We start from the raw sequence: 22,080 nt of genomic DNA on the forward strand, positions 1-22,080 counted from the left end.
ACCGATAGAGTAGGAATTGCACGAGTAGAGAAAAATACTCTGTGTAGTTACCTCCGTGGGATAATGGGAACAACAGAATCCCGTTGGCTCACCATGCACACCCTCAGTCAAATTAGAAGAGAATGGGTGCTCATGCTGTGGCATGCAGCTTTTTTAATGTCTGTTATGTAATGTAATTTTGTCTAGATCTGCATTGTTTAGGACCATTTTCCTGATCACTTGGTTGCCAATAATGTTATGCAGAAAGGACATGTATTGTTTTATTTTGTGTGGTAGATATATATTTCTTTAAAAATATTGTTGATAAATCCACTTGATAAAATCACGTTTCAAAGGAAAATTTTAAAATATTTTTGTTATACATAAAATATATTTTACATATTTTGTCACAGTGGGGCTAAAAGGGCATATTTGTGTGCCTACATGTGTGCCCCTATCAGTAAACTTATTTTGAAGCTGCTATTGCTTGCCACAGTGGTTTCTAAACATTTTCCGTCCATTAGACACCTCACTTTCAAGGAAAGCTTACGTGTAAACAGGTAAATCCACTGTCTTGCTCTGAGCTCAAGGCTGTAACTACCTGTGCACCTTCTCTGTAGTAGCGCACAGTTGTCCACCGCATAACCACTATACCACCAGGGCTCCCAGATAAAAAAATTACTACTTTACAAAAAGATTCCACTTGCATCCTCTCATGTGGTGTTACTTCTCTTTCACATTTCCGTGCAGCTAAAATGTCTAATTTCCAGAATATCTGAAAGGGAGGGGTCAGAGTAGCACGTTGGCTGTAAGAGGGGCCCAGACATCTGGCTTGACAAAATGCTGGCCCAGTAGGTGAACTGTGTGGACTGAGCGTGTTAACCTAGAGGGACTCGGAATGGAGACCAGGGAAGGGAGGGGCTCCACAGTAGAGTTGTGTGGTGTTCTTCACTAACGTCTTACAATATTTTGGCAGTTTGTGGGCTTTGAATGGCACTGTGGGTTAGGCATTGGACTACTAACTGCAAGGTGGAGAGTTTAAACACACAAGCTGCCCCTTCGAAGAAAGATCAAGCTTTCTGTTTTTGAAAATAATTTGCGATCTCGGATGGCAGTAGATAGGTAGCATTTTGCAAACTGGAGAAGTCATCCAAAACCACGAAATCCAATTGGAAACCACTCCTGGCTGTCCCCTTCACCTTCACATATAGGCATTTGCACAGTATGCGTTTCAGCTCTTGAATATGCCCTAGTCGGTTTGCCCCAAATTGTCATAAAACATCTCATGTATGGTTCTAATTTAGGAAAGGTTAATCTTCTGCAATGAGAAATTAGTATTAAAAGGTGCTAATTCGTCTCACAGCAGCCCGGGGAGTGCAGTGGTGAAGCCCTTCACTGCTAATGTGAAAGTTTGGTGACTCAAACCCACTAACCACTCAGTAGGAGAAAGAGGTAGCAGCCTGCTTCTGTAACGATGGCAGCGTGGCAACGACGATGGGCAAGTTCACGGTCCTGTAGGCAGGCTATGAGTCAGAACCTACTCAGAGGTAATTTTTTAAAGTGGGCTCTGAATCATGTTCTGTTCATGATAGATTTACAGGTAATAAAGGGTACCGTACCTGAAGAATCTAAAACACCTTCTTTGTGAAAGTGATTCTTCAGCTTAGTCATGAACTTTAAAAGGAAAATAATGACCTCTCTTAATAACCATTTATATACACATTTTAATAGATATGTTAAAAGCTACTTTAAATTGATCAGAAGCTATGATGATTTATCTGTAAAATGAAAGAAAATTGGGGACCAGCAGATATGCTTTCCCAGAGGCGATACTTTTGTGTGGTTTTATTTTTATTTTCCCAGCTTCATCCTCTGTTATGCATCACATTAGAGTAGGTTTCATAGCGGCCCCTGTAGCACAGGTTGAGCTGTTCCCCGGTGTTTCCCAGGCCATTGACCTGCATGCAGGCGGACTGCCTCATCTTCCTCCTGAAGAGTGGCTGGTGCGTGTGAACTGCTGGCCTTTCAGCTAGCAGCCCAACAGCCTGGAGTTCTCTAAATAAGAAAATTAATATCGAAGTGTAACCTTCCATCTGAATGCTCGTTCTTGTTTTCAGAGGCATGCAAGTGTCAGTGGCATTTATCCTACGGTGCACTGAAATCGTTGGTTACCTCCTAGATGATGCTATTATCATCTCAATGATATGATTATGTCATAGGGCAAAACTGGTGTTGTTGTTGTTAGCGTCAGTCTCACACTTCTGACTCGTGGTGACCCCAGGTATTCAGAGCAGAACGAGATACCCTGTGGCTTTCAAGGCTGTGATCATTGGAAGCACATGACCGGACGTGTCTTCTGAGCAGCTTTGGGTGGGCTTGAACACCTTTCCACTTGATTAGTCTATCACTTAACCATTTGAAACACCCGAAATTTTTAGGTACATGCTTACATATAAACACACGTACATACGTACATACGTATATACATACATCTTAGGAAAATAGAAATTTGTAGATGGGCTGATTAGAACGATCAGCCTTTGGGCTAATGGTCAAGGACTTTACTGTTTGTGTCACTCAGATGTAAAAATAATAAAATTATATAGCATAATAACATTATGCACTATTGGACTTATATTTTTATTACCTTCACTAAGAATGCTATCAAGAAAAAAATCTGACTTTATATACTAGTAAAATTAGTACATTTGGAAAAAATTCAAAGTTTCATCAAAAAGAAATAGAAGTTTTTGTTACTATCTTAAAAGTAAAGCCAAATGAAGTACTTAGTAAGTTAGCATTGTATAATTTAGTAAATTAGTGTACTGATATGTGTACGATTAAGATTAAATCCTTACAAAAATGCCTTAGTGTCACAGTACCATTCTTTGAGGGTCTTAAGTTTATTTGTTTATACATTAAAATAACTTTGAATCCATTTAATCCTAATATTAAATTTCAGAGTCTTTGAGTTTAAGAAGGAAAATTAGAAGACTATTTAGAGAATAAGAGAGCTCATAATTTTAAGAGGTCTAAATTCATTTTAAGAGTCTAAAAGGACGACACGTGGCATTCTCTGGGCCAGAGGCTCTCTTTCCTGGGACTTCCTGTCTGCATGGAGCAGAGTTGCGGCGGGAACCCAGTGCTAGTGCTGCCCTTGTTTGACAGGTGACCTGGCACACATGATGTCATTACCGGCCCCAGCTGGGAATCTTGTGGGTTTTTTGCCTCTCTAAGCACAAGGCCCAGGTGAGAACTCTGTCCGCCATTCAGGCTGGCTGACATGGAACTGGTGTCCGTCAGCCACAGGCTCCATAGTGGGCCTTCTCCCTCTTCCTCCCTTATTTCCTTTCAGTGATCCTGGTCATCCTCACTTCCCTCATCTTTCCAATCCTTGTCTCACCCTATGGCATGATGGTCTACCAACCACAGGTGATCCAAAGCTGCAGAGAGCTAACCTGGACCTGCTAGATGTTTGGGTGGATTTTTTTTTTTTTCTGGCTTTCTCCCTGGGGCTAGTTTCTGCCCCACTTTTGCCACAAGTTCCAACACATTTCTTGCTAATTCTTTCAACCCAGGACTCACCCCGACATACTCTTACTTCATGCCATCTAACGATAGAAAGGTGAGCTATACCCTAAAGCACCCTCCCCAAAGGGGATTTTTACTGGAACACAGCAATAGGAGTCTTTTCAGGAAGATTAGCAGCATTTTAAATTTGGGGATATAAAACATTTTAAGTGTCCGAGGAAGTATTATAGAACACTTAATTATTTTTAATCCTAGACAAATAATCCCTTTAGACATGAACAGCATGTATTCTTCTCTAATGTGCACATCTGGTTTCTTGCCGTGATGACTGCTTTCCGTTATGAGGGTTGCTGAAAGTGGAGGATGCCCGCAGTTAGATTCAGGGTGGCCATGTGGGTCCAAGGAGGATGCCTGCAGTTAGACTCAGGATGGGCATGTGAGTCTATGGAGGATGCCCACAGTTAGACAATAGTTAGACTTGGGATGGCCATGTGGGTCCACGGGGAATGCCTGCAGTTAGACTCAGGATGGCTATGCGGGTCCACGGAGGATGCCTGCATTTAGACAAAGGATGGCCATGTGGGTCCATAGAGGATGCCCGCATTTAGACTCACTGTGGCCATGTGGGTCCATGGAGGATGCCCGCAGTTAGACTCAGGATGGCCATGTGGGTCCATGGGGGATGCCTGCAGTTAGACTCAGGATGGCCATGTGGGTCCACGGAGGATGCCTGCAGTTAGACTCAGGATGGCCACGTGGGTCCATTGAGGATGCCCGCAGTTAGACTCAGGGTGGCCATGTGGGTCCATGGAGGATGCCTGCATTTAGACTCAGGGTGGCTATGTGGGTCCATGGAGGATGCCCGCATTTAGACTCACTGTGGCCATGTGGGTCCATGGAGGATGCCTGCAGTTAGACTCAGGATGGCCATGTGGGTCCATGGAGGATGCCCGCATTTAGACTCACTGTGGCCATGTGGGTCCATGGAGGATGCCTGCAGTTAGACTCAGGATGGCCATGTGGGTCCATGGAGGATGCCCGCATTTAGACTCACTGTGGCCATGTGGGTCCATGGAGGATGCCTGCAGTTAGACTCAGGATGGCCATGTGGGTCCATGGAGGATGCCCGCATTTAGACTCACTGTGGCCATGTGGGTCCATGGAGGATGCCTGCAGTTAGACTCAGGATGGCCATGCGGGTCCACAGAGGATGCCTGCAGTTAGACTCAGGATGGCCATGTGGGTCCATAGAGGATGCCCGCATTTAGACTCACTGTGGCCATGTGGGTCCATGGAGGATGCCCGCAGTTAGACTCAGGATGGCCATGTGGGTCCATGGGGGATGCCTGCAGTTAGACTCAGGATGGCCATGTGGGTCCACGGAGGATGCCTGCAGTTAGACTCAGGATGGCCACGTGGGTCCATTGAGGATGCCCGCAGTTAGACTCAGGGTGGCCATGTGGGTCCATGGAGGATGCCTGCATTTAGACTCAGGGTGGCTATGTGGGTCCATGGAGGATGCCCGCATTTAGACTCACTGTGGCCATGTGGGTCCATGGAGGATGCCTGCAGTTAGACTCAGGATGGCCATGTGGGTCCATGGAGGATGCCCGCATTTAGACTCACTGTGGCCATGTGGGTCCATGGAGGATGCCTGCAGTTAGACTCAGGATGGCCATGTGGGTCCATGGAGGATGCCCGCATTTAGACTCACTGTGGCCATGTGGGTCCATGGAGGATGCCTGCAGTTAGACTCAGGATGGCCATGTGGGTCCATGGAGGATGCCCGCATTTAGACTCACTGTGGCCATGTGGGTCCATGGAGGATGCCTGCAGTTAGACTCAGGATGGCCATGCGGGTCCACAGAGGATGCCTGCAGTTAGACTCGGGATGGCCATGTGGGTCCATGGAGGATGCCTGCAGTTAGACTCAGGGTGGCCTTGGGTCCATGGAGGATGCCTGCAGTTAGAATCAGGATGGCCATGTGGGTCTACGGGGCACTGAACATCGGTGTGTACTGGAAACAGACCGCGAGTGATGCCCTGGAGACCATTTCGTCTGAGTGTCACCGAGGGAAGGCCGCTCCAGGAGTGACTGGGAGGCTGAGGGAAGAAACAGAGAATCTGTTTGCCTTCAAGGCACTGGATGACGATGTAAAATGGATCATCTGGATATGTCTTTTAGCAATTTAACTGTAGTCTCTAAGTTAGTCTGAATGATGTTGATGGTTCTCAAGCCTTCGATGCCTATACCTGAGGATGAAGTAAGAAAGTAAGAGACCTGGTTTGGGAGCGGGCCCATCTCATGTTTTTGCTGCTTTGATAGACCACGCACCGACTTTGTTTGTAGATATGACATAGATCTCCTTGTTTCCCTCAAAGAGCTTATTGTTCACAGAGGAAAATACTTCTGCAAATCGAGACGATGCCGTTGTAAGCCACTCCGTTGGAAGGATGTTCAGGAGCTGTAGGAAAGGAACCCAGGGAAGGGCTCCATCAAGCCAGTTCACCCTGAGCCGAGTCTTCCTTTGGCGAAGAGTAGACTTGACCGTAGATCTGTGCACAGGCCCTGAGGCATGCGGCATGTTGCAAGCATGTCCTATGAGGGCCCAGAGCCGGTAGAGATGGACCACTGTGCTTGGGCCAGGAATGGGGCCCTCTGCTCAAGCAATGAAGAGAAGCTCAAGCATCTTATCCAGGGAGTGACATCGATAGGCAGTGTTTCTTAGAAAGTTAGCTCTTGCGTTCTTAAGCAGGCTGCTCTTACCAACTGCCCTTGGCCGGGCGCGCTGAGAATTTGGCTTTTTCCTCTTTGGATGAAGCATGTTTCTTTCCTCTGCCACAATAAAGCCTCACACTATAAAAAAAAGTAAACGAAAAAGGAAACCGCACTCATGGTTATCTAGGCAATCCCACCTGCGACCAACCCTGCAGGCCAGGATACAGCCGCCTCTGTGGGTTTCTGGGACTTACTCTTTCCAGGAGAATGGCTGAGGGTGGCAAGCTGCTGACCTTGGGGTGAGCAGTCCGGCGGGCAGTCACCCTGCCACCAGGGCTCCTCAGCTAACGCCAGACAGTTAAGGACAAGTGAAAGCTCATTGAGAATTATTGCTACATATATCATTCTACACATCAGGTAGACTAGTAGGAATCTTCGTCATCGTAATCAAATGTTTTAAGGTGCATCAACCACCCAAGAGTGTCAACAAAATACTTCACTTTAAATTCTAATTTTTTCCTTTGAGACATTATAATTGCATTCCTAATAATGGTAACTTTGTATCTTATTAACTTACCAAATGTAAACAAGAAGAATAAAAAGAACTCCCAGGTCTCCTGCACCCAGACTCACCCATAGCTAACGCTGGCACGTTTGCTTTCCCATTCTGTCTATGCTGTATTACAGTTTTTAATGTCCACCTCCCTCTTACCGGATATTGTCTTCGTCTTCACCCAAGTCAGCACTTTCCTACCCTCAAGTCTATAACTTCTCCCACCGTCCCGTGCCCTCTCATTCCTGGTTACCATCTCAATACCTGGGTATGTATTTCCAAGAACAAGGAGGCTTACTGATACAGTTATGCTACAGTTTCCAGACTCACTGATGTTAATACAGTACTACTGGGTAATCTACAAACCAGAGATTTTACCAATTGTCTCCCTGATACTCTCGCAGTGGAAGAATCACAATAAAAAGAATAGTGATGTTTGTGGCCAGGGACTCCATTCCGGCTCCGCGGCCTGCCTTTCTCCTTCACGGCAGTGACTGGACACCTCTTGTGGAGACCATCCTGGTGAATAGTTCAGTTTACAAACTTTGGCAGAAAGAGCTTCAAGTGAGGTTTCTGCTAGATTAATGCTGATCACATAGGGAAGGCCTTACGGGTCTGCGAGGCTTCTCCACTGGAAAGGCGCCCCTGTTCCCTTTGGGGTTCATACGTAAACTTTAGGAATATACTTTCAGGCTACAGATTCCCTGTACTTCTCAGAGATTCACACTGCAGTTTTACACACGAATGCATTATAACAACAGTAGATACGAATGGTGGAAAGCTGCAGCCTAATTCTTTTGACGGTAGTAGAGTGAAAATAAACTAGAACGTGTGTCATGATTCTACATTACATGGAATAAAAACTCTTGTCAGTCCATACTCGATCATTACAATGCCTGTGGAGGATTAGCAGGATAACCGTCTCTTATCTTCACCTACATACCAAGAAATCTGAACGTGGACTACACAACCATTTTTTTTTCCTAAGGTGCGTTACCTGGTAGGAAATACATTTTAAGGAACACAAGTTAACTATAAAAATAGCGTTACCTGGTAGGAAATACATTTTAAGGACCACAAGTAACTATAAAAATGCTCTTTTATTTCCTCGAGTGAGATGCCATGCAAACTCCAGATTCTTTAAAAGTAGAAGGCTCGACGCACATGACTGTTGTCGTCCTGGCGTCGCTTGCCTTTGGGGGTTGTGCACATCCGTTGCTTGGAGAAACGCTCACTGCTCAGCTTGTGTCCTCCCTGCTGAACACTGTAGCCTTAGAAATCCCTGTGCACGAGAACAAGTTTCTTATTTTTTCTAGTTTTATGTAACTCGGAGAGAAAACATTTTAAACTTTCCAGCTCTCTCTTGGGAAGAGGTAGAAGGAGCGGTGTGAGTAGGCTATTTTTATCCCAAATTAACACTTCAATGAGTCAACACGTGTGGCTGGTGAGAGAAGTCACCAAGGCTTCTGAGACAGAATAATGAAGGCCCCCCACCCGCCGAGGAGGTCCCTTGGAAACACTGCCTTCTTTCTTTTGTTGTAAGTTTTGCATGAGAATGTCATCCACGAATGTGTTTAATACTTCATGCCTTAAAATAAGTCTGTACTTCTTTCATCCTGTCACTTATTATGGTATCAAGATTGAATTCAGTCCACTGTACACATCAGTTTCTCACCACACAGCGATTTCATTTCTCGGTTCTGTTTGTATTTGTTCCAGTAGGAATGATCTGTGTGTGCGGTAGAGCCTACCCAAATGAAAGAATGCAATGGGGAGTCTCTCTCATACTTCTCAGCCCTGGAGGCAAGCCATGTAGCAGGACAGCTAGCACAGGGCTTCGAAGCAATATTCCAAACATTTGTATCGCATTGTGAATAGGACTCAGGTACGGACTCGAATTGCAAGTAATCTTGTTAACGCAGTGACATTATCTAGCCAAGTAAATTTTTTTTCCGATAAAGTCCAACATTAAATTGCACGGAAACGGTTTTATCACTGAGAAAAACTGCCAGCAGACGTGATCATGGAAATAAGGAATGCTTGTACCATCCATCCATCAAGTAGGGCTGCTTTCCAGTGTGGAGCCTGCAGACCTTGTCACTCAGGAGGATCACCAGGGTGCTGATGACCGGAACATGAGCTGGAGAGCGCTTTAACCCTCAAGTTAGGCCTGGCAGGTCCTCTCCCTTCTCGGTTCATGCTACCTGCCATCCCTCCCCTTTGTGTGGTCATCTGCGAGCTCACGAGGGATTCCTGTTGACTCGTACTCTCTGTATATTCTTCCTTTGCGGCATTAAGCCACTCTGTCCCTCCTATTACTATGAGGCGGTACCCAAAGAAAACTGGGTTTTATTTTTCAAAGCTCTGTATTTAGATTGTTTTACAAAACAACTTCATCATCTCCCTTACTGTGTTCCCCATTAGACTCAATATATTTGTCAAATCTGTGAGTTCATTCTTATAAACAGTTTTCAAACTCATCTGTTTAGATGGCTGACAGCACCTCCCTCGTTTATTTCTTCACTGCTTCTACATCATCAAATTGCTGTCCTTTCATGTCCCTCTTCATTCGTGTAAAGCAAAAAGTTGTACAGAGCAAGGTTTGGTGAGTAAGTGTGTGGGGCAAGAGAGACAAGCGGTTTTTTGGCCAAAAACTGGTGCACTGAGATGGCTGCTTGAGCAGGTGTATTGTGGTGACAAATCCAGTCCCCCATCTGCTACAAATCAGGCCTTTTTGGCCACAGTCTTTTGTTGTGCAATCTTTGAGAACCTCTAAATAGAAAGCTTGAATAACAGTCTGACCTGGGGGAACAAACTCCAAATGCACTACCCCCTCACTTCAAAAAATCAAGGGAGTAGCATCTTGACCTTTGATTTCACTTAAAGAGTTTTTGGGGGGTGAGGTGATGATGGTGTCTTCCCCTGGCTCGGTTGATGCAGCGTTCGGGGTCTTAGGATAGCACCATGTCTCGTCACCAGTAATGACTCTGGGGAAAAGCCGGGGTTGCTTCCAAGTCCTTCTTTCAAAGTAGGACATGTTTCCACGCAACGCTCTCTTCCTGGACATTCTGAACCCAAGGCACAGATTTTGCAGCGACCCTTCTCATTCCCACATCTTCCATTACAATTCGCTGGACCAAGCCCCACAATAGTCCAGATAACTTCCCCATCTCTTCAGTGGTCCATCGTCAGTCTTCAAACGCAACTGCACAAACTTTGTCAACATTTCAGTTCATTTGGGAAGTTGACAGATGTCCAAAATTAGATTTGTCATCAATCAACATTTCAGCTCTTTTGAGATGAGAAACCACTCTTACCCTTGAGTTTTTCCCATAGCACTCTCCTTGTAAGCTATGTTCAACAGCACAATCGTTTCTGCAGCATTTTTCCTGAGCAGGAAACCAACTTTCATAGCCGCACGCTGTTCTCTTAAATTGACCATCCCCCCCCCCCAAAAAAAGAAAACGATATTCAAGAGAAACTTCTTTTATGAAAAAATTCATTGTGACCAGAGAGAACCTTCCCAGGAGATGCCACTGGGTGCACAAAATGCGTACTACAAAAGCTCTTCTCTGAAAAAAAGCTTTTCGCAGTGGAACTTTTCTCCAATATTTTTTCGGTACCCCCTCATATTTCTATTTCAGAGATTCACTTTGAATTCTGCTAAGACGAGACTCATGGTTTCCCTCTTTGGTGACCTGCTTACCGTTACACCATCCATACCTTTGTCCCTCCTTTCTTCCAGCCTGTATTTTACTTCCTTCAAAACCCTGCCCCCTCCTTCTTTTCTCTCTACCTGAAAGACCAAATCCCAGTAAAATCCTGTGTATGCTGTCTTCAAATATTGTCCTTATTGAAATACTTGAAAACTGTTACTCCAAACCTCTTTTTAAGTACTGAATGAATGTTGACTGACTAAAACGACCAAGGAAGCATGGTGTTTGCCCACTTTTAAGTCCTCTGATGAACCAGACTAGACTGACTTCAGGTACAGGATTTATATGTCGTGATTTGAAGTGCTTGTGTTTTATGTGTGCCCTTTTGCGCGGCACAGCATTTGGTACCGGAGGATCCCTGGTACCACAGTCAGTTCAGTGCTGGATAGGTTATCATCAGCTCTATCATAGGAGAAAGAAGGAGAGACCTGTTTTCTGTAAAGATTTCCATCTTCAGAAACCTGTTGGGACAGTTCTACTCTGTCTCCTAGTGCTGTTATGAGTCAGAATTGACCCCAGGCGTGGGCTGGGTTTTCACTCAATGTGCTGTAGACTAGAAATCAGTAGCTACTTAGAGAGAAGCTAACAATTGATGTGGTGAGTCTTCCTGGGAGTGTACCATTCTCATAAGCTACGCCCCAAGAACTAAGGACCATGTGGGGAGAAACCGGCTTCACTCAAGGAGAAGAAGATGGGTGTTGGGAAGTAGAGACGTGAGGGGAGGGGGAGCACACTGCCAGCTTGGAATGTGGCTGAGGGAGGATTGAAAAGGAAAACACAGACCTGGGAAAGAAACACTGGCAGGTCTGAATCACCCTGACTCTCCTGTCACACAGTACCCTCCCCTTAAAGTCCAGGTCTGCGCTCCGGCACAGCGCCTCCATGCACAGCAGATCTGTAGTCAGTAAGCTTCACCTTGAAGTCAAGAGGAATTCCTATTGCACAAACACAGGTGCATAGTCTTAGAAAGACCGACCGTCTTCTTCAGTGTCAACTGTGAACTCAGTTAGTTGTTGCAGTTCATTTACAGCACACATGTATTTACTTAGTGTTGAATTCATTGTTTGTTATGAGAATATGTTTAGGTTAATTGTGTTTTCTTATTTTTCCCTTTTGAAATGATTAAATTTGATGTCAAAAGATAGATAGATACTTGTTGCTTCATCCATTCCCGTTTGACCTCTCACCCCAAGTGGAGGTTAAAAAAACTTTAACAAAATTTTGTTTTTCCCATTTATTTATCATTATGCATTTATAAAGCACACACACACACTACAGATGAAGGCTGAACCATTTGCAATGGTCTTTACAAATTACCCAAATGCTGTACTTCTCCAAATAGCAAACTCACTACAATGAAGTCCATTCCGACTTATCTCAATGATGAGTCTTCAACAGGAGGATAAGCCAAAAAACATTACTACAAAACAAAATCATGGAAGCTTTTGTTAGCAATATCCGAGTGTGAAGCTCTTTTATCTTGACATAGCCTCTCTCTAGGTCTCTGCACTTCTGAATGCAGGGTTTTACATCTCTGTAACCTTTTCCCCCAGATGCGGCACTCTTCCGTGTACTATACCGCATCAAAACAACAGCTTTGACAGGTTCAAGGAGCTCAAATTGTGTTCCTTTGAAATGTTCTCTGAGCTTGAGGAACAAAATGGAAGCCTGGAGGGACAAGATCAGGTTTGTAGCGTGATAGGTTGTAGCGTGATAGGGTTGTAGCGTGATAGGCTGTAGTGAGATAGGGTTGTAGTGTGATAGGCTGTAGTGAGATAGGGTTGTAGTGTGATAGGCTGTAGTGTGATAGGGTTGTAGTGTGATAGGTTGTAGTGTGATAGGGTTGTAGTGTGATAGGCTGTAGGGTGATAGAGTTGTAGTGTGATAGGCTGTAGCGTGATAGAGTTGTAGTGTGATAGGCTGTAGTGTGATAGGGTTGTAGTGTGATAGGTTGTTGTGTGATAGGGTTGTAGTGTGATAGGGTTGTAGTGTGATAGGGTTGTAGTGTGATAGAGTTGTAGCGTGATAGGGTTGTAGTGTGATAGGGTTGTAGTGTGATAGGGTTGTAGTGTGATAGGGTTGTAGCGTGATAGGGTTGTAGTGTGATAGGGTAAGGTTTCCCTGTGAAGTTCTTGTAGAAGACAGAATCTGCTACCCTTGCCAAAGGAGCAGATGCCTTGTTGTGATGGGGGAAATGTCGTACTGCAACTTCCCTGGCTTTTTATTCACCAAGGCAGTTTTCCATTTTCTTTAAACTTCTTCAGAACTAATGCTCTTAATTATTCTGTGTCCTTTGAAGAAAATCTATTGAGATGATCCTTTTGAAGTTCCCTAAACACCATAGCCTTTTGAAATGACCTTTTTTCTTGAATTTGGGGGTTTTCAACGCTCCATAAAGCACTTGATCCTTAGAAGTCATTGCTTTATGGGGATTAGCCTTCGTAGAGACTTGTAAGACTTCAATGATTTCGGAAGGTGTCTGCCAGAGTTTGTTTAAAAGTTGATATTAGCACTAACTTTGGGGAAAAAAATTTGCCCATGACACAAAACATAGACCTTTGTTTGAGGGCTGGGGGGGGGGGGGAAACCTTCTATACTATGCAAATATATTACTGAGAGACCTTGTCTGCAGCTATCCACTGATCAGAGAGACGTGCTTAACTACCTTTTATTTAGGATAAACCTGTTCGTGTTTGAACTGGAACCTCAGTAGCAATATTTATTTACTTAGCCCCGCATATCTAAAATGAGTGAAACTATTTTTTGTGTAAGAAAGTGTATTTATAGAGTCACTGTAAAAAAGAAAAGCAGAGTCATCTCTACGGAAGAAAACTGGAAAGAAAGATAGCTTCTTTCTTTAAAAAATCATTTCATTGGGGCTCATACAACTCTTAGCATAATCCATCCATCCATCTATTGAGTTAAGCACATCTGCACATTGGTTGCCATCATCATTCTCAAACATTTTCTTTCTACTTGAGCCCTTGGTATCAGCTCTTCATTTTTTACCCTTTCTCTCCCACCCTCACTCCCTCCCAAACCCTTGATAATTTATACATTATCATTATTTTGTCATGTCTTACACTGTCCGATGTCTCCCTTCACCCACTTTTCTGTTGTCTGCCCCCCAGGGAGGGGATTATATGTAGATCATTGTGGTCACTTCTCCAAGACATATATTTTCTTTAACTCTTTCTCTCATACCACCACCACCCACCAGTAATAATTATGGTATTCAATTTCTAAACTGAGTGTAATCACTCATATTCTTGATTGGATTCTATAATTTTATATACAATCACATATGAATAATTTTTAACTAACATATTTCTAGGGTAATGGCAGTTATTTTCACGGTAATTAATGGAATTATCACATTTTATTTCATTACCATGAGCAATACCTCTTACAATGAAACTATGAATCAATTGATTTCAGGTACTGTAGGGAGTCCACTCTCCTTTTTCTCCCCCAAAGCTTCTGTTCTGAACACGAATTTGTCATGATTTATACTTTATCAAATTGTTCTACTGCTCTACATATTCAGGGGTGACTTATTTGGGTTGAAATCTTTAAAGATTTTTAATAGATCTTAAATTGTTCATTTGTTTTTATTTTAATCATTTTATTGGCTTACAGCTCTTCAAACAATCCATACATCCATTGTATCAAGCACATTTGTACATATGTTGCCACCATCATTTCCAAAACATTTGAAACGTGTGTATGTGTGTGTGTGGGGGTGTGTATATATATATACTAACAAAGAAATGAAAATGTCAGCAACTGATATCTTTAATTGCCTGGTTTAAGAGTTAAGCCAATAAAGATTACCATCAGTGTTTCTTATTAGTTCTGTTAAAAGGTTATAGCTAATAAAGATTACATCATATCACTATGTCAGTTTCCATAATGCATTGGCAGTTGATTAACAGGCAGTCACCAGGTTACAAACCAGGTCCTTTCCTGTGTCTTTAAGAATGTGTAGTTCAGTTGGATCAGATGCATAGGGTCCTTACTTAGAGAGAAGCCATGTGGTGCAGTGTGTTCAGCACCGGGCTGCTACCTGAAGCGGTTGGCAGTTCCAGCTGACCAGTCCACTTGCTCTATCCATCTTTATAGGCTCCGAAGCCCTGTGGGGCAGTTCTTCTCCTTCCTGTAAGGTCACTCACTGTGAGACAGAGTAGACTTGAGGGCAGTGAGTTTGATTTTGGTTTCTGCTTTGTGTAAGAAAAGGCTCAGAGCCATTTGTTTCAGTGGTGTAGAGGGTGTATGTGCCGCAGGGGAAGGTGATTGTGATGAAGAATTGCTGTGAGTAGGGATTGGTCCAGTCGTTTCAAAAAGAGGGCAGATGTGCAGGATGTGACAGCAGGATCGAACGATGGAGGCGGTCCACTCAGAGATGAATGGAGGCCCACCACACCACCTGGAATATTTGTAATTCCTCAGTCCTGCCCATCTTCCAGTCTCACTATGCTGCTGCTGAGTCTGCCATCCCAGGACTTTGACCCATATGTTTTCCTGTTCGGGATATCGTGATGAATCACCCAAACTATAAAAAATCTGTTGTGTCCCTTGTTCACTTCATCAGTCATGACAGCACCAGTCTGAGCCCTACATCGGAAGGAAAATAGGAGTGGTCTGTAACTTGGCTGATCATAGTCCAAGGGATTCCCTACATTTCAAACGAGCCACTCTCACTTTTATCTGAATAGGCATTCAATTTCATTTTAAAAAATTACCCAACATGTGTTAGGCATCGGAAATATGGGGGTGATTTTGTGGACCTTGCATAGTGGGTTAGCTTTGAGCTACAAGATCAGAAGTTTCAGCCCACCAGCTGAGGTTTTCTCTGCGGGAGTAGGATGAAGCTTTCTACCCCTGTCCGAATGTTCAGCCTCAGAGACCCTAAGGGGCACTTCTACTCTGCCCCAGCTGGCCAATCGGAGTCCAGCTCGACTTGATAGCAGGGGGTTTGACTTTGCATGGGCTTGACCCACAAGAGGTAAGGTAGCACAGCCTCTGAGAGCAGGTAGTCACGCTGTGCCAGAGAAAGTGAGCTTGACCTGCCCTTTGAGGATTGGGTGCATTCAGTAGATAGAGCAGGAGTGGAGGGACACAGCCAGAGGATTAAAACCCAAACACTAAGCCCATTGCTGTTCAGCTGATTCGGTTACAGGTTTCACCTGAATGTGTTAGCGAGTAGACCTGAGCCTCACCTGGCTTGTGCCGCTGTCATCCCCATGGCAGCAGGTTTCCATGGGTTTCCTCCTGGTGAATCGTCAAGAATAGACTCTCTGCACCACCGAGGGGCCCCGCTGAGGACCACAAGGTGCAGAATGGTGAAACTTCAGAGGAACCCTGCATCCTATGGGGAATGTTAGAAAGGAGCCTTGTCCTGCGGAAAGCCACGGAGTGCATAGTCGGGTAATTCCCCTAAAGTCTCTGCCCTTGGTGCAGCATGGCAGTTTATTGGGTGAATGAAGTGTGGATTCTGTGGTAATAATAAGTCTAACACAAATAAATCTTCACAAAACAAAAATAATAATAATAATAATAATAAGACAAAGCACCAGTGCAGATTACAGCAAAAAAGTTAGAATACATTCAAGGGAATTTCGGGCTTCAGTAAAAACACTGCTCTAAATTGTCCGAATTTATTTTATTGATGGTATATTTGAGGCACTTATGATGCAGTGGTTATGAGTTGGGCTGCGATCCTTTTGGTCAGCAGTTCGAAACCACGAGCAGTTCTGCAAGAGGAAGACTGGGCTTTCTATTCCCATAAAAACACTTGCACTCTTGGAAACCCGTAGGGGGTCGCTGTGAGTCAGCACTGACTCAGTGGCAGTGAGAGCAGTTAGATCACATGACTACCTGCACTTTGCTTGTGCCTTTCCCCCCCAACAAACTGGGGAAAGCTAAATCTTGCAAGGTTTCTGCTTCAAGTACCCCCTCTTCACTCATCTGCTTGTGCCGGCTGCCCTTACGCCTTTGGATCCCGGGGTCCAATAGGGCAGGATTTCTCTTCCTTCTAGTGGTTGTGATTCTCTTTTGGGCAGTCTTGAGGTGCCTTTTCGAGCCCCAGTATTTCCGCTGAGAATGGACTCAGTGTGCTAGGACCCTGACAGGCTTTACAGAGGAGCAACCTGGACCACCAGAAGGGGGAGAGCCTGGTCCCAGGCTGTCTAGGAACTGCAAGTTAAGACCAGAATCTCCGCGCATCCCCGCGCCCTTCAAATTGCTTCTGACTCCCAGCCCCCTGTTGGAAGGAGAGGCGTGGCTCCATGGGATTCTGAGACTGCTCGACCTTTTTCCTGTGGAGCCTCTGGGGGGTTCAGCCCACCACCTCTTTAGTTTATTCACTGCTCCTCAGCTAGAACCCGAGTCTCCTCCTTCCTCACTGAATTCCTTGTTGCTCATTTTCACCCACAGAGGGCACAGGAGCCAGGAGCTGGATTTTACTATCTTTGAGGTTGAACTGTAAGAATGTGTCAACATTTGACTATATTTGACTTATAAGATTGTTGTTCCATGTGGTTTGCTTTAGAATTGCGTGTCTGTTGGCAACCCATTCAGACAGCCACTCCATCCCGTTCCTGTGTGAGGTGTTGGTGGGGACGATGTCGTCATTACCTCTGCACCAGTCGTGCCACCTTGCCTCCTTACTTCGCGGCTGCCACCTCCTCCCTCCCTCCCTTCCTTCCTTCCTTCCTTCCTTCCTTCCTTCCTTCCTTCCTTCCTTCCTCCCTCCCTCCCTCCCTCCCTCCCTCCTTTCCTTCCTTCCTTCCTTCCTTCCTCCCTCCCTTCCTTCTTCCTTCCTTTCTACCAGTAATAACAAATGTTTATTTAGACAAAGGAAACCATGTCTGATTCCCTCATCTGATTCACATGTCAAGGGAGATACCAAGCCAAGCCAGACATAGTCAGGCAATGTCCTCTTCTGTGAATGCTCACTGTAAGCAGAGGTTTATTGCTTTGATGATTAAAAGCAACCTGAAGCTAAGCGCTGCGTGTCACCTGCCTGCCTCTCCCGGTGGGCTGCCTACGCTGTGGTGGCCATCCCGGCGGGCTGCTTGGGCTGCTTGCTCGCAGTCAAGAAGCATGCTGAGAAGTGGAGCATCGGGGCAGTCATCCGGAGGCCTCTGTTCCAAAGGAACAACTTAGGTGTCAGAAGTAAATGAGCAGCTCAGGGTTCAGAAGTATCTAGTACCAGGAGGAGAAGCCCTTTTGTCTGGGTTTAGGCTGTCAGAAGACAAAGAATTCCTCGCTTCAGCAGTTCTTACTTTGGGCCCAAGGAGCCAGGAGGAGCTGCCCTCTTGCCAGAGGGTGGAGGGGTTACTTACGTGTGGGGCTGCCATCCTCCTAGATGGGAGTTGGAAACCCTCCGGAGAAAGTGGGCTTTCTACTCCCACAAACAGTGACAGTCTGGGAAACCCTGGGGGGTCGCTCTGACACAGAATTGACTTGATGGCAGTGGGTTTCATGCAGGAAGAGATGCTGAAGTGGCTGCATTCCCGCCCTCTGGTTATCAGCTGATGGGGAGAGCTAATTAAGCCATAGAGGAAATGAAAGAGGTGTTTTGGGAGCCCTCACATCCTTTCATCTGTTTGCCTGCTTCTCTGTGATCTCCTAAAATCTCACCTGACTCAGCAGTCCTGCTTGAGCTAGAAGCAGGCCCAGTTTCAATGACTTTTCAGAGCAACTTGCTGCACCATCTGTGGCTTTTCAAGGCTTGTGGTTGCATGGAAGGGTCAGAAGTACTGTTCCATTTGGATTCAATTCTGTTACTTAGATGAATAATAGGAAATAAGATAAAATTTGGATTTTAACATGCATGAAACCCTATCACAGAGAAGTGTCTGTTCACTTTTTGCCTTCTTGGTGGTTAGTGTTAGTCAACTGGCAAGTCGTGATATAACAACTGACTTGCATAGCGTTTACTTCCCACCAAGGGCTCTCCCAGGTTAGAGATTCCTAGGAGGCAGGCACTTCTGTGAACCTTGTCTCACAGATGAAGCGCAGAGCGCAAAGAAGGCCGTTGAGATAGGCAGTCGTGAATCAGGTTAGTGTAGGAGCAGATCTAGTCCAGACAGTCTGAATGCTGAGCCTCCCCACTGCACACTGGCATGACCTTCCTGGTTCTGGAATCCTGGGTCCATGCTTTCTCAATGACCTTCCTGGGGCTGGAGTCCTGGGTCCATGCTTTCTCAATGACCTTCCTGGGGCTGGAGTCCTGGGTCCATGCTTTCTCAATGACCTTCCTGGGGCTGGAGTCCTGGGCCCATGCTTTCTTAGCTTCACGTTGGCATTTGTTCTCAGTTGATGTGGTCAGACTCTTTCATCATTCCTCATTCTCACTTTTGTTTTCAGAGTTCAGGTCTATAGAAATCGCTGGTTCGTTTACATACTTTAAGTAAGAATGGATAAAATCCTACTGCCATGATTGAGATGTGTGAGTGTAGTCATCTGTCTGACTACTAAAGATGGGGCCACCTTCTAGTTCAGGAATGGAGGGGCAGTGAATCTTCCAGCAGCGGCAGGGGAACTCAGGAGAACACTCGACCGAAATCTTCTACTGATGAATGGCTTCTGCTTAGTTTTTTATTCACCAAAGGTGGCCTTGAGGGAGTTACTCTGTGATACTTACCAACTCTGGAGTGAAAGATTCCAGGGAACTAATATCCATTTGCTGATACAACCTGAGTGATGATGAAAACATGGCTAGGCTAGTCTGGTGAGAGCCTCCATTACTTATCTGTTCACAAATCCACTTTCATTTATGGAAATGCATTCTAAACAACTGATTTGGGTAATGCATATTCAACCACACTATCCTGATATTGGCATTGATTATTCCATGTAATAAAAACACACATGTACGAAATATCCACTGTTGTAATCCACAGGACATGGGTTCAGAAGCTCCAATACAAGTACTGCCTTAGGAGTACGTAACTGCAGATGAACGGGCCCTAGTGCCTACCCACAGAGACTCAGGCTCTATACTGTGCAGTAAAAGGGCCTATCTCCATCTGAAACTATTACTTTACACATGGATCAGATGACAAATTAAGAGGAGCCAACAAGAAGAAATAATTATAAGAAGTATGGAAAACATATAAAAATTAAAAGAAAAAATTTTATTCCCATTCAAGAGTCATTGATAGTTTTAAAAGTCTTGTTGGTTAAAGAATAAACCACAACGATCTAGAAATATTTGCTTTGGTTCAATAGGCCCTCTAGGGTCTCATAAGTTGTCGACTTGCCTAGAGCTTACATGTAGTAGGAGAGATCTCTGGAGAGAAGTGACCTGTAATGAGCTTACACTCATTGCCATTACCCAGTGCTGCCAACCCCCATGTTTAACAAGTTACCAGCTTTGGAAACTCTAGGTGTTCTTTGTTTACTAGCATCTTGAAAGTTTCCCAATATAAATCGGGGGAATCACATTTTGCTACTACTTGGCTCTTAAACCACCTTTGACAGTCTTACATTTGCCTATGTAGGTTGCTCTTTTGATTTCTCGACTACACAAAATGCTTTTTAGATAGCAACCATTTCAACTTGTTGATTAAAAAAACTATACTCTTGAGAAAAGTTATATAGCTTTGCTTGTGAAAAGAGGATTCAAATCTTATGAGAATATAACACTTCATCATGTAAATATGTATACAATAAAATTAAAAGTTAGAAATACTATAGTCTTCACCTTTTGATGGAAACTTCCTAATTATAAAATTGAGATTATACTTCCTAGTTATTGATAGGAATTGTTAGTGGCTGTGTGCTACGAACCCCCTTTTCCATTCAGCAAACTTATCTACTCTTCAGGCAGATAGTAATTTGTGTGTAAGCAGAGCACCCCAAATATGAAAGAAAATTATACTTGAAAAACAAAAGCATAAATAGTATAATATTAAGTTAAAAAATATTTTGCTTCTGGCCGGGGGCACAGAGCCGCGCGGGAAACAACGGCTTGAAGATAAACAATCTAGCTGAGAAGCAGCAAAGCCCACATGGAAGAAGCACACCAGCCTGTGTGATCATGAGGTGCCATTGGAATCAAGTATCAGGCATCAAAGAACAAAAAAATCATATCATTGTGAATGAGGGTGTGTGTGGAGTGGCAACACAATGACCATCTGTAGGCAACTGGGCATCTCCTTACAGAGGGTCGTGGGGAGGAGACAAGCCAGTCAGGGTGCAGAATAGCACAATGAAGCATATAACTTTCCTCTAGTTCTTTAATGCTTCCTCCCCACCACTATCATGATCCCAGCTCTACTTTACAAATCCAGCTAGACTAGGGGTTATACACTGGTGCAGATAAGAACTGGAAACACGGGGAATCCAGGACAGATAAACTCGTAAGGACCAGTAATGAGAGTAGTGTTACCAGGAGGGTAAGGGGAAGGTGGGGTAGAAAGGTGTAACTGATCAGAAGAATCTACATATAACCCCCTCCCTGGGGGATGGACAATAGAAAAGTGGGTGAAGGGGACGTCAGACAGTGTAAGACATGACAAAATAATAATAATTTATAAATTATCAAGGGTTGGGGGGCGGGGAGGGAGGGAAAAAAGAGCTGATACAAGGGCTCAAGTAGAAAGAAAATATTTTAAGAATGATGAGGGCAACAAATGTACAAATATGCTTGACAAAATGGATGTATATATGGATTGTGATAAGAATTGTATGAGCCCCCAATAAAATGACTTTTAAAAGGAAAGAAAAAAGAATTGCAGTCTCAGAAACCGACAGGAGGTGGTCCCCCCTGCCCTGTAGGACTCCTAGGAGTCACCATCACCTTGATGGCAGTGAGAAAAGTTACATTGAGTGGGATAATAGTATGTTCTTTTGTGGTTGACTTATTTCACTCAACATAGGTTTTCAAAACTCATGTCATAGCATGTGGCATGACTTCATTTCTCTTTATGAATATTATAGATGTGATAAATACATACAATGATTGTTTCATTTTATATACTCATCATATTTTTAAGATTTCTAAACAGCTTCATTGTGACATAACCCACATATAATCAATCGTTTTATATCAAAAAGAATTGTACAATCATTACAAAAATCTGTTTTAGAACATATTCTGCTTTTTTGTATTCCTTGTTATTAACTCATTTCCCTCCCAACCTCCCCTGGCATAGTACCAAGAAACCATTCATCCAGCTTCTGTCTATATAGATTGACCCAGCCTGGATTTCATATACCTAAAAACAAAACTCCAAAATAAAACAACAAAAATATCTAACAATAATAGCAAACTGGAGAAAAATCCTCAATGAAAAAGAAAGCAGAAAATATTAAAAACTAAAACAACTTTAAGATAGGTCCAACTTTAAGATAGGAGCAAAGGTAAGGTGTCAAATTTTACCATGATCCCCTTTCCCATGCTTTCTGTGTGGTAGCAAGGCAATTCACATTCCTGCTCTCTGTTCAGAGGGGACTCACCAGGGATTTGATCTACACGAATTTCCTCTTCACTTGTTTTTTTAACTGATACAATTTTAAATGGGTTAAAAGGGGAATCAAATGAGATGTTATATTTTAACCTAACTATATCT

The 22,080-nt window shown here is 44.0% G+C and overlaps 1 protein-coding gene across 2 annotated transcripts in view; it reads left to right on the forward strand.

Moving 5' to 3' along the window:
* Window positions 1–22,080, forward strand: part of GNAL (G protein subunit alpha L) — a 193,492-nt gene that overhangs the window by 56,546 nt on the left and 114,866 nt on the right. The gene's annotated exons all lie outside the window — the stretch shown is intronic.

This window comes from Tenrec ecaudatus, chromosome 13, assembly GCF_050624435.1.
Source record: "Tenrec ecaudatus isolate mTenEca1 chromosome 13, mTenEca1.hap1, whole genome shotgun sequence".
In the NCBI taxonomy this organism is placed as follows: domain Eukaryota; kingdom Metazoa; phylum Chordata; class Mammalia; order Afrosoricida; family Tenrecidae; genus Tenrec; species Tenrec ecaudatus.